At 46.4% G+C, this 13,946-nt stretch overlaps 1 protein-coding gene across 2 annotated transcripts in view; it reads left to right on the plus strand.

Moving 5' to 3' along the window:
• The first annotated feature begins 796 nt into the window (after positions 1–796).
• The window catches only part of TPRG1 (tumor protein p63 regulated 1), a 100,245-nt gene continuing 87,095 nt past the window's right edge, over positions 797–13,946 (plus strand). Inside the window, exon 1 of one of the 2 annotated variants that reach the window (XM_044292048.1) lies at positions 797–950. The gene's annotated coding sequence lies outside the window, so the exon portion shown is untranslated. The remainder of the gene's footprint in view (positions 951–13,946) is intronic. The other variant, XM_044292049.1, reaches the window with a different exon arrangement.

Here is a 13,946-nt window from a genome sequence, read left to right on the forward strand (position 1 = left end):
TGGGGATAATTATACAAACATTTTTACCCATTTTTGGTGTAAAAATGTGGCAGGACAGCCTTTTTGTGGATTTTTGAACGCATAGGCGTTTTTGCACCTTGTTTGATACGTATGAGTGTCGAGAGCGAGGTGGGGGAGTGCCGGGGGCTGGGACTTCGGCTCTGACAAACTTACCAACATTCCTACATCGGGAAACAGGAGTAAGGCCTCATGCACACAAACGTATTTTCTTTCCGTGTCCGTTCCGTTTTGTTTTTTTGTGGACTGTATGCGGAACCATTCACTTCAATGGGTCCGTAAAAAAAAAAAAAACTGAAGTTACTCCGTGTGCATTCTGTTGCTGTATGTCTACTTCCGTTCTGCAAAAAAAATAGAACACCTTATTATTGTCCGCATTACGGACAAGGATAGGACTGTTCTATTAGGGGCCAGCCGTTCCGTAAAATACGGAATGCACACTGATGTCATAAGTATTTTTTGCAGACCGCAAAATACATACAGTCGTGTGCATTAGACCTAAATGTTGCAAAAATATATATAAACTACTCCAGCCAGAGGCAGGGACCAAAGCAAGCGCAAAAGACCTGTGTAAAGATCCAGTCTTTGTAAATGACCCCCTTGTACTGTGTATATTGGCTGCAGCTGCTCTTGTATACATGTGTATAGTACTGTATCCTGAGGCCTATCCTATTACTGGTGATATATAATGTCACTACCTCTTCCCTGGATATTCCCGCACAAACCTACCTACTGCCGGTAAGTGGACACAGCTGCTGCCGTCTCTATGGAGAGAACCGGAGCTTCCACTTTAACGGCAGAGCTGAGCACTTCCTTGTAGCAGCGATCACAAGGGGTGGGAGGAGTAGTGACTCTCATCATCCGCCTGTAGTCCGTGCGCTCACAGGAGGAGACGAGGAGCTGGCCGGGGGTCCTCCAGCTTGTAACACACGGTAAGACCATGTCCCTGTTTCCTTACACTACTAGCGGCCTGTACGTGTGGATGGGGGAGCAGCCGCCATCCTCTGCCCTCACAGGCGGCTATGGAGAACTTAGAAAACTTCACCAAGCCCCACCCTGCTCCCTGCATTACTACTGCCATGCCAGCACCCACTGTGCAAGTGTGAATGGGCTGGAAACCTGACAGAAAGCAGTTTTAGTGCCTGGCCCATGTGTCACCTAAGTGACAGCTGTGTGGTCCAGACATCCAGATGTATGTAGGGTAACCTATGGCAGCCAGGCAGGTTCGTCCTGTCAGGATCTCTCCATGACTGTCTGTTGGCGGTCTGCCCAGCAATACATGGCAATGATGAAAGCCTGCCTGTGAGGTGTTGTCCCGTCTGAGCAGCCTGACGAGAAAGCTCAGCGAAGGCAGGTGCCAGAGCGCAGCGTGGGCACAACCCGTTCTGTTCACGTACTTAGAGGCCAATTTATACAATTACTAGAGGAACCCTTTAAGGCCTCTTTCACATGAACGATACAGATTGCGTCAGGGTGTGTTCAGTCAAGCTCGGAGCATTTCGCGAGCAAGTTAAGTCCGTTTTCTCTGCAATCGCGTTTAGTGGTTCAGTTGCAAGCAGTTTTTCATGCGTGTGGGGAAAAAAAAGGAAGACTTAAGCCACATTTACACGTCAGTGTTCGGTCAGTGATTTCCATCGGCGATTGTGAGCCAAAACCAGGAGTGGAGCCTCCACAGACATAAGGTATAAGGGGGAGATCCGCACCTGTTCTGTGTTCAGAGCCGCACCTGGTTTTGGCTGGAAATCACTGACTGAACACAAACATCTCCTAGCAACCATCAGTGAAAAATCACTGAAGCCCCATTCACTTCTATGAGGCTAGAGCTGCGTGAAAAACGCGCAATATAGAACATGCTGCAATTCTCACACAACGCAGAACTGATGCGTGAAAAACAACGTTCGTGTGCACAGATCCATTGAAATGAATTTGGCAGGATTCAGTGCGGGTGCTATAGGTTCACTTCACCCGTAGCACCCATGCGGAAAGAGGTCTAACAAGACGGAGAACAGAGAAGCACGGATGGCTTCCACGGTGTGGTCAGACAGGTTTCTGTGCTGTGTCAGAAGTCTGCAATGTTTAACTGTGAAACATCGCACGTCATAAAAGTCGTCGAGGCTCCACGGGGGAATTTATCAAACTGGTGTAAAGGAAAACTCTATTAGTTCTCCCTAGCAGCCAATCGGATTCCACCTTTTTTTTTTTTTTTTTTTTTTTTTCAGTTTTGTTAGGAAAATGAGAGAATCAAGCTGATTGGTTGCTATGGGCAACTAAGCCAGTTTACCTTTTTACCAGTTTTGATAAATCTTCATGAGGGACATTTATCAAGACTGGCACACCCGTACCCCTACACTGGTGTGAGATCAGCAGATGCCTCTTAATAAATTAGGGCTCATGCACTCATCTGTATACATGTTGCTGTCCGCAAAACACCGATCCCGGCCGTGTGCATGCCACAACTGTCTTAGAGGACATGTTCTATCTTTCTTGTGGGGCCGCGGAACATACATATGGTCAGTGCACAGTGTGCTGTCCGCATCTTTTGTGGCCCCATTGACGTGAATGGGTCTGCATCTGATCCTCAAAAAAATGCGGATTGGATGAGGACTGAAAATATGTTCGTGTGCATGAAGCCTTAAAGGGGTTTTCCTATCATATACAATGGGGGCATAACGCTAGGATATGCCCCCATTGTCTGATAAGTGCGGGTCCCACCTCTGGGACCCGCACCTTCAACGAGAACGGAGCATTTATTTCAATGGGGCCGCCGAAAATAGCCGAGCGCCTGCTATTTCTGTCTGCCCCATAGAAATGAATGGGAGCAGGGGCCGTGTGTGCACTCCCATTCACTTGTATGGGACCAGCTCTTGGTGGTGGACTGACCCCTGGAAATCCGGGGTCCTCCAGCCACAGCTCTCCCCCCACTGTTCTCCTTGTAGGTGCGGGATTCTAGCGATATGCCCCCATTGTATGTGATGGGAATACCCCTTTAAGCAAATCTCTGCCCTGCCGTGTGCCAAATGCTGAAGTCTACTCAAGCTAGGGGCTGGCGCTGATTTCCGCTGTAACTTAAAGGGCTTCTGTCACTCCACTAAACTCATATTTTTTATTTATTTTTTTTGGTCTATATATATATAATATATTCCTCTGTTTGGTTCAGTAGTTCTATAAAAAAAACGGACTTTTATATTATGCAAATTACCTCTCTAGCAGCAGGTAGGGCGGCTACCTGCTGCTAGCAGCAGCATCCTCCATTCATAATGACGCCCCCTCCTCATGTTGATTGACAGGGCCAGCGGACGCGCTCGTCCTCTGACTGGCCCTGTCTGCGTTTTTAATCTCGCGCCGGTCTTCAGTTGGCGTTGGCGCAGGCGCACTGAGGATGGAGCGGCCGAGCGAGCGTCCTCCTCTGAGTGCGCCTGCGCCAACTGAAGACCGGCGCAAGATTTTAAACGCAGACAGGGCCAGTCAGAGGACGAGCGCGTCCGCTGGCCCTGTCAATCAACATGAGGAGGGGGCGTCATTATGAATGGAGGATGCGGCTGCTAGCAGCAGGTAGCCGCCCTACCTGCTGCTAGAGAGGTAATTTGCATAATATAAAAGTCTGTTTTTTGATAGAACTACTGAACCAAACAGAGTGATATATATAGATAGAGAGAAATCGCAGCATAGGGATTGTAGGGAGACCAAACATAAAAAAATATGAGTTTAGTGGAGTGACAGAAGCCCTTTAACGCTAATTTCTGGCGTAAATGATAGTAAATCCAGCGGGCAGCACAAAGTCCCGCCCCCTGCTAAGCCCCACCCCTTTTCTTGACACTTCAGAAAAGTGCTGAGAAGCTTAAAATGTCACAAATTATGGTGTACATATGCAACATATTTTGCAATTTTTTTTTATGCCACAATAGTGGCGCAATGCCCTTAGTAAATGTCCCGCTATGTTTCTACTGAAAGTTTGCGTAGGTTCTATGGGGCCAGTGTATGACACAGCCTGCAACCCCCATAGAAGTGAAAGGTGGGAGTTGCTTAAAAGTGTGGCCACCTCTCCAGGGGTCATGGGACCTGTATTCTAGAGTAAGCCCAGGACACTGAGTTGGAACATGCGTCCATCAGATATTTCTGGCTTATTCTATGAATATGACATAAAAGTATGCAGTGGGAGTATCCCTTTAAGACATTACAGGGGTTCTCCATTATATAAAATGGCCGCTAGCATCCTGTCCTTGAATGTGAGTGGTATTTACATTCAAGGGGTTTGTGTCGGGTGAGCGCATCGAGTCCCCGCGCTGCTGTGGCGGGGACTCGATGTCTCAGAAAGCAGCTCAATGCCGTGCAGAGGCTGCCCAATGACTTTCACGGCATCAGGACCTGCCTTCTACGGGAGCCGAAGAGATCCTGCCTCAGGCTGGGTCTCCTAGGCAACCTGTTAGTGTATGACTCAGCGTAATACACTAACAGGCGATGTATTACAATACAGATGTATTGCAGAGGGGATCAGACCCCCAAAAGTCAACAGAAACAAAGTAAAGGGAAAAAAGTTTAAAAAAATGTTTTTAATAAAATTTATAAAGTAAAAAAAAAAAAAAAGCCCCTTTCCCCTTATTTTATAGTAAAAAACAGACAAAAAAATACACATTAGTTCTCGCCGCGGCTCTATAAATATATCACTTGATCCACCCTGTCCGATAAATATCATAAAAACTGTAAAAAAAAGCAATTTTTGTCACCTTACATCACAAAAAGTGCAACACCAAGTGATCAAAAAGGCGTATGCCCCCCCCCCCCAAAATAGTACCAATCTAACCGTCACCTCATCCCGAAAAAACAGCCCCTACACAAGTCGCCCAAAAAATAAATAAAACTATGGCTTTCAGAATGTGTGTGTTTTTTTTTTGTTGTTTTTTTTTTTAAATGCTTTATGTAAAACGGAAACAAATACCCAAATTTGATATTGTCTCGTCCGTGACAACCTGCTCTATAAAAATACCACATGATCTAACCTGTCAGATGACTGTTGTAAATAAAAAATAAACGAAGCCATGCCAAAACGGCTATTTCTTGTTACCTTGCCTCAAAAAAAGTGTAATATAGAGCAACCAAAAATCATATGTACCCTAAAATAGTACCAACAAAACTGCTACCCTATCCCGTAGTTTCCAAAATGGGGTCACTTTTTTGGAGTTTCTAGCTGGGCGCTCCTCCTACTGGTAAGTGACAGGTCTGTGCTATAAGCAATGCGCCGCACAGACCTTTTACTTACCAGTAGGAGGAGCACCCGGCCAGTCACAGACAGCGCAGGTAAGTATAACGCTTCTAAAATTGCTAAGTAACCATGGCAGCCAGGACTGCAGTAGCGTCCTGGTTGCCATGGTAACCGATCGGAGCCCCAGTGATTAAACTGGGACTCCGATCGGAACTCTCCGCTGCCACCAATGATTGGGAAGGGGGGGAGGGGCGGTGATTTTAATTGGGGGGGGGGGGGAGGGGAAGATGAGGCCGCACTGGCCACCAATTAATTTAATACAGGGGAGGGAGGGAGGGGGAGCCGCACTGGCCGATCTCTTACAGGGGGCTATGATATGCACAATTAACCCCTGAGGTGCGGCACCTGAGGGGTTAATTGTGAAGATCACAGCCCCCTGTAAGAGATCGGATGCTGCCAGGCAGTAGGCAGCAGTCATGTACACAGTTCTTAGTATACTAACTTGAAGCGTCCCCATCACTATGGGAAGGCCTCTGTGTTAGAATATACTGTCGGAGTTGAGTTTTCACGATCTAACTCATATCCGCTGGTATATTCTAACATAGAGGCGTTCCCATGGTGATGGGGACGCTTCAAGTTAAAATATACTATCGAATTGGAGAAAACTCCGATAGGGACTCCTGACTTTACATTGAAAGTCAATGGGGGGATGGATCTGTTTGCAATTGCACCATATTGTGTCAACGTCAAACGGATCCGCCCCCATTGACTTGCATTGTAAGTCAGGATGGATCCGTTTGGCTCCGCACAGCCAGGCGGACACCAAAACGACTTTTTTTAACTTTCCTTCATGTCTGGTGATCCTTCAAAAATCAAGGAAGAAAAAACGGACACAGATCACGGAACAACGGAACCCCGTTTTGCAGACCGTGAAAAAATACTGTGTGCATAAGGCCTTAGGGCCATAAATATTGCGTCTTGTTTGGCTTTTAACCCTTGCCTTGTAACTGGAAAAAATGGATTCAAATGGAAAATCGGCCAAAAAAGTGAAATTTTATCTCTATTTTCCATTAATTCTTGTGGAACACCTAAAGGGTTAACAAAGTTTGTAAAATCAGTTTTGAATACCTTGAGGGGTGTAGTTTGTAAAATAGGGTCATTTTTGGGTGGTTTCTATTATGTAAGCCTTTCAAAGTGACTTCAGACCTGAACTGGTCCCTAAAAAGTGGGTTTTAGAAATTGTAACGGCCCCAAAAAATAAAATGGCATTCCCAAAATGAAGTAGACATATGGGGAATGTTACCGTAAATAATAACTATTTGGAGGTATTACTATCAATTATCAGGTGACCGTATTTTCGGTCTGCATTCGATCCGCATTTTTTATGGATTGGATGCGGCCCATTCATTTCTATGGGTCTGCAGAAAAAGCCGACAGCATACCGTACGTTGTTACAATGGGGCTGCAAAGAAAGAAAAGGATGCAGCATGGAAGTCACATGTGTGTTTCCCTGTTTTGCAGACTTGCAGAAAAGGTCCGGATGCGTTCAGTGAAAAATGCGCAAATTCACAAGCAAGTTCATTCAGTTTTGCCTGCGATCGCGTTCAGTTTTTATTGCGCAGGTGCAATGCTATTGTTAGGTATACAAATAACATCTCTTAGCAACCATCCTTGAAAAATGCAGCTGCACTTGCTTGCGGATGCGATTTTCATGCAGCCCCATTAACTTCTATGGGGCCAGGGTTGTGTGAAAATGGCTGAATATAGAACATGCTGGGATTTTCACACAACGCACAAGTGATGCATGAAAGCCAACGCTCATGTGCACAGCCCCATTGAAATGAGCGGGTCCGGATTTGGTGCGGGCGCAATGCGTTTACATTGCACATTGCACCCGCGTGGAATACTTGCTCGTGTGAAAGGGGCCTAAGACTAAACTTCTCCATTACAAGAATAAAATCCACAGGAGAGATCCGCAGTATAAATCGACATGCCACAAATCTGCACCGCAGGTCAGTTTACGCAGTAGTTTTTGTACGCAGCGTGTAGATGAGAATTCAGAAATTCTCATCCACTTTTCTTGTACTGTAGAAAAACCACATGTGCAAACCTTGCCGAAGGCTGGGTTCACACGGGCGTCACGTTTTGGCTCAGGATGCGTCTCGGGTGCATTGCGGCAAACCCGCGCAAATAGGTATGCAATTGCAGTCAGTTTTGACTGCGATTGCGTTCTGTTCAGTTTTTATTGTGCGGGTGCAATGTGTTTTGCATGCGCGTGATAAAAAACTGAATGTGGGACCCAGACCCAAACTTCTTCACAGAAGTTCAGGTTTGGGTTCAAGGTTGTGTAGATGTAATTATTTTCCCTTATAACATGGTTATAAGGGAAAATAATAGTATTCTTAATACAGAATGCTTAGAAGAAGGTCAATTGAGGGTTAAAAAATAAATAACTCACCTCCTCCAATTGATCGCGTAGCTGCCGATCTCCTGTTCTTTCCTCAGGACCTCTCAAAGGACCTGTGGTGACGTCACTGAGCTCATCACATGGTCCATCACCACGGTAATATGACGTCACCACAGGTCCTTTAGCCAGCAGCTCATGATTAAAGAAGTAAAAAGAGATCGGCAACTATGCGATCAAGAGGAGGAGGCGAGTTAATTTTTTTTAACCCTCAATTGACCTTCTACTAAGCATTCTGTATTAAAGAATGCTATTATTTTCCCTTATAACCATGAGAAAATAGTACAGTGAATAGCCTTTCATCTTAGCAACCATGCGTGAAAATTGCACTGCATCCGCACTTGCTTGCGGATGCTTACAATTTTCACGCAGCCCCATTCACTTCTATGTGGCCTGCGCTGCGTGAAAAACGCACAATATAGAGCATGCTGCGATTTTCATGCAACGCACAAGTGATGCGTGAAAATCACTGCTCATGAGGACAGCCCCATGGAAGTGAATGCGTCCTGATGCAGTGCGTTCACCTCACGCATTGCACCTGTGCGGAAATCTCGCCCGTGTGAACCCAGCCTAAATGTTTTATAAACGCATAAACACAAATGCAATCGCACTCTGCAACCAGCACTCTGCCCTGTCTCTATGCTGGATGTTGAATAAGGCATTAGTGTACATTTTGGCCAAAGCGTAATAAGCCACTCACCACGTCAAGGTCACCTCTGAGTGGTCCCTAACACTAGTTCCTACCTGCTATGGGCCATGACAGCCACACAAATTCCAGGGAGTGTAGGTACAGCATGCACGCCAAGCAGGTGTGGCGCTCTCCAAGCAGTCATACACACCTGACCAGTTAGTATTCCCTGGAGGCTGGTTTTAAAGTCAGTATAAAACTGAGTCTGCTTATATAGCGCCTACCAGTAGCCATTTGGCTCCAGGAGAAGTATATAGTGGGCTCAGCATGCATGTTGGTACTTGCATCCCTGGATCCGATGAAAGCTGTAATGGCACCGGACGGGGTTAATAGCAGAGTGTGCTTGGCGTGCATGCTGTACCTGCGCTCCCTGGACTTTGTGTGGCTGTCATGGCCCATAACAGGTAGGAACTAGTGTTAGGGACCACTCATAGAGGCGACCTTGACGTGGTGAGTGGCTTATTACGCTTTGGCCAAAATGTACACCAATGCCTCATTCAACATCCAGCACAGAGGCAGGGCAGAGTGCTGGTTGCAGAGTGCGATTGCATTTGTGTTTTTGCGTTTGTATCTGTGTTTCGCCATAGCAATCTGCACCTGCTTAGGGTTGTGCGGGCTGAATCCCCCATATTTTTTTCTAAATGTTTTATAGTTGCAGGTCCTACCCCTGGAGCGGGGCTCACCTGGTGACATAGAGGTGAGTGGAGAGCAGCGCATACATGCCTGGTCAACTCCACTCAGTCTTCAGCATGTCATCACCAGATGGGAAGGGATATATCCTGCGCATGTGTTAGGCTACTTTCACACTTGCATTCAGATCGGATCCGTCTGCATTATAATGTTAGAAATTTTTTAAGTGTGAAAGTAGCCTCAGACGGATCTATCCAGACTTTCAATGTAAAGTCAATGGGGGACAGATCCGTTTGAAGATTGAGCCATATAGTGTCATCTTCAAACGGATCCGTCCCCATTGACTTACATTGTAAGTCTGGATGGATCCGTTTGCCTCCGCACGGCCAGGCGGACACCCGAACGCTGCAAGCAGCGTTCAGGTCAGGTGTCCGCCTGCTGAGCGGAGCGGAGGCCAAACGCTGCCAGACTGATGCATTCTGAGCGGATCCGCGTCCACTCAGAATGCATTAGGGCAGTACGGATGCGTTCGGGGCCGCTTGTGAGCCCCTTCAAACGGAACTCACAAGCGGACACCCGAACGCTAGTGTGAAAGTAGCCTTAATATGCGCTTATATAATATATTGTAGGTTTATAAATTGCTGTGTCCTATGGGATACCCTTGTAGCAATTAGTTATATTATTTTTTTTCATCTGGTTATTTGAATTTGAGTGCATTTACTGATGAATTTGCCCACTTTTAGTTAGTTTATGCTGCCTAGTTTTTAACTATTAGAAATCAGTCAAGCATTAGATAACTGCTACAGGCAATATTTTTCTGCGGGAGCTGTTCTTTAACCCTGATATGCCCACTGAAGACGATCAGTGCATGGGGGAGCAGCGGAAAAATGGGAATTTTTAAGTTTTTAAAATATGTTGCAAATGTATTAACTATTTCTGTGTCTCATGTAGGCCTGTGTTACGGTTTGACTTTTTCCCCATAAATCAATAACTCTTAGTTTTTGTTACTCCTCGAGCTTGTTTACATGGCAGATTTTCTTTGCGCCTCCCATTACTGTCTATGGAATGGGAGATTATTTCCAGATCATGTCGATAAGGGACAGTCCATTGCCTGCGGCAGATGTGTTGATGCGGATTAGCTCCATTATATGGGGTTAAAGATGATGGTGGACGTGGGATGGGTCAGCCTCAGATTTCTGCCATGGTTTCCATGTTGGAAAAATCTGCCATATGAACATACTATTAAGGCTACTTTTACACTTGCGTTTGGTGCGGATCCGTTCAGATAATACAACTGCATCCGTTCAGAACGGATCCGGTTGTATTATCTGTAACATAGCCAAGACGGATCTATCTTGAACACCATTTAAAATCATGGGAGGACGGATCCATTTTCTATTGTGCCAGATTGTGTTAGAGGAAAAACTCAGTTTCATCAGACGGACACATGCGGCAAGCTCCAAAGCAGAATGGAGACTGAACTGATGCATTCTGAGCGGATCCTTTTCCATTCACAATGCATTAGAATGAAAACTGATCCGTTTTGGAGCCCTGAACGGATATCGCAAACGGAAAGCCAAAACGCCAGTGTGAAAGTAGCCTACTGTAGATTATTTCATCCCATTTATTGTTTTTCTGGATTTATAGTTTGGGATGTATTTATGCATTCTGAATAGATAAGGATCCGCTCAGAATGCCTCAATTTGCCTCCGTTCCGTCTCTGCTTGAAGTGTTTTTGTGACCGTCTGATAAAACTGAAACTGAGCCAAATACGTCCTGGCACACAATGTAAGTCAATAGGGACGGATCCGTTTTCTCTGAATCTGGCACAATAGAAAACGGATCTGTCCTCCATTGACTTTCAATGTTGTTCAAGACTGGTCCGTCATGGCTATGTTAAAGGAAAACTGTCACTTCCAAAACACATTTTAAACCAACATCATTACCTTACAGTAGCCCTGAAATGGTGTTTTTCTCTAATGCCCCCTTGACTTCAAGCTGACTCTGAGGATAGCGAAAACACAGACTAAGGCCTCATGCACACGACAGTATTTTTTCACGGTCCGCAAAAACGGGGTCCGTAGGTCCGTGATCGTGACCGTTTTTTCGTCCGTGGGTCTTCCTTGATTTTTTGGCGGATCCACGGACATGAAAAAAAAGTCGTTTTGGTGTCCACCTGGCTGTGCGGAGCCAAACGGATCCGTCCTGAATTACAATGCAAGTCAATGGGGACGGATCCGTTTGACGTTGACACAATATGGTGCCATTTCAAACGGATCCGTCCCTTTGACTTTCAATGTAAAGTCTGGAGTCTCTTTTATACCATCGGAGTTTGTAATAACCCGCTGCCACCCCCGATCATTGGTGGCAGCGGGTTACTTAGCAATAGTACAATAGTAAAAGATTCATACTTACCTGGGAGCTGCGATGTCTGTGTCCGGCCGGGAGCTCCTCCTACTGGTAAGTGACAGTTCATTTAACAATGCGCCGCACAGACCTGTCACTTACCAGTAGGTGGAGCTCCCGGCCAGACACTAACATCGCAGCAGGTAAGTATGAATCTTCTACTATTGTACTATTGCTAAGTAACCATGGCAACCAGGACTGCAGTAGCGTCCTGGTTGCCATGGTTACCGATCGGAGCCCCAGCGATTAAACTGGGACTCCGCTCGGAACTCCGCTGCCACCAATGATCGGGGGGGAGATGGGAGGCCGCACACTGGCCACCAATGTTGTTAATGCTATAGAGGGAGTGGGGGCCGATGGGGGGTGCACACTGTGCCACCAACGAATTATTACAATAGAGGGAGGAAGGGGTTGGGGGGGGGGGGGGCGCACACTGTGCCACCAACGAATTATTACAATAGAGGGAGGAAGGGGTTGGGGGGGGGGGCGCACACTGTGCCACCAACGAATTATTACAATAGAGGGAGGAAGGGGGGGGGGGGGGCGCACACTGTGCCACCAACCTATTACAATAGAGGGGGGGGGGGGGCTGCACTGGCCACCAATGATATTCAAACTGGGGAGGGGGGGTCTGCCCCCTGCTGCCTGGCAGCCCTGATCTCTTACAGGGGGATATGATAGTACAATTAACCCCTTCAGGTGCCGCACCTGAAGGGGTTAATTGTGCTGATCACGGCCCCCTGTAAGAGATCGGGTGCTGCCAGGCAGCAGGGGGCAGTCTTGTACACAGTTTGTAGTGTATTCTAACTAGAAGTGTCCCCATCACCATGGGAACGCTTCTGTGTTAGAATATACTGTCGGATATGAGTTTTCACGAAGTGAAAACTTAGATCTGAAAAAGCTTTTATGCAGACGGATCTTCGGATCCGTCTATATGAAAGTTACCTATGGCCACGGATCACAGACACGGATGCCAATCTTGTGTGCATCAGTGTTCTTTCACGGACCCATTGACTTGAATGGGTCCGTGAACCGTTGTCCGTCAAAAAAATAGGACAGGTCCTATTTTTTTTGACGGACAGGTCCTATTTTTTTGACGGACAGGATACACGGATCACGGTCTCAGCTGCAAAACGGTGCATTTTCCTTTTTTTTTTTTTTTTTTTTTTTTTTTTTTTTTTTTTCACGGACCCATTGAAAGTCAATGGGTCAGCGAAAAAAAACGGAAAACGGCACAACGGCCACTTATGCACACAATGGTCGTGTGCATGAGTCCTAAAACTGCGTTTTTATAAAGTATACGACAAACAGTGGAGGAATGAAAAACATGATTAGAAACACACTGGGGGCTACTGTAAGGTAATGATTTTGGTTTAAAATGGAGGTGACAGGTTCCCTTTAAAGATAATACAAACGGATCTGTTCTGAACGGATGCAGATGGTTGTGTTATCTGAACGGATCCGCAGAAAAAGCGAGTGTGAAAGTAGCCTAACATACAGTGGCGATCAAAATTAGAGAACAACACACGATTTCCGAAATGTCAAGGTCATAGTGTAGTCCTATGTGAATATATCCTAACATGAGTAAAATAGCAGTATTTTTTAAGATTATTTCATAAATTGCATTTATTCTCAATAGGGCTGCAGCAAACGAATATTTTAGTATTCGAGTATTCCATTGATTTATTTTTTCCGATTAATCTAATAAGAAAAACCTTCTTAAAATAACATTGCTTTATAAAAACAATATTTTTATTTCAAATAATTGCACACACATTAGACAGCCCCTCCATGCCATGTCTCTCAATGCCCCCATGATGGCACTGCCATCAGCGCCTACATGCCATGATATCCCCCTTCCCCAGTGCCTCCAATGCCATCCACCATGTCCCCCGACCCCCAGCTGCCATCAGATCAGCAGCCCCTCCATGCCATGTCCCCCAGTGCCCCCATAATGACACTGCCATCAGCCCCTCCATGCCATCTAGACTGCCATGATGTCCCCCTTGCCTCCATGCCATCCACCATGTCCCCCTCCTCCCGCCAGTAACATTATACATGCAAAATTAGGGGTGCCCCCATTAACCCCTCCTACCTCCCTCATATCTTTTTATGCATGCCAAATCACAGCCTGGTGCCCCAATTAGCCCATCTCCCCCCGACACCAATAACATGCCATTGCCAATTCACAGGTGCCTCCGTTGCCCCCCTGACCTCCCGCTGCTGCCGCTGACTTTATGCTTACCTTTACCCTAGGTTCTCACCTGGGCAATCGAACGCGCTGTAAAACGCCCAACGCTCAAACAAGTTCTTGAGCTTTTTTGGGGCGTTTTGTCGCGCGTTCCCGTACATAGATATTCGGGAACTCGCGACAATGTGTGTTCGCCTGTCCCGGTACAATCGCACATACAGAGCACTCGTTTCAGACCGCTCAGGTGTGAACCCAGGGTAAATGGCAGTGCGGCGTGCGCTGGCACATGGAGTCTGCCAGCGCGCTAACGATGTGTGAACACACGGCCCTGCATCGTGGTGCTGAGTCG

Source organism: Bufo gargarizans, chromosome 4, assembly GCF_014858855.1.
Source record: "Bufo gargarizans isolate SCDJY-AF-19 chromosome 4, ASM1485885v1, whole genome shotgun sequence".
Taxonomy (NCBI): domain Eukaryota; kingdom Metazoa; phylum Chordata; class Amphibia; order Anura; family Bufonidae; genus Bufo; species Bufo gargarizans.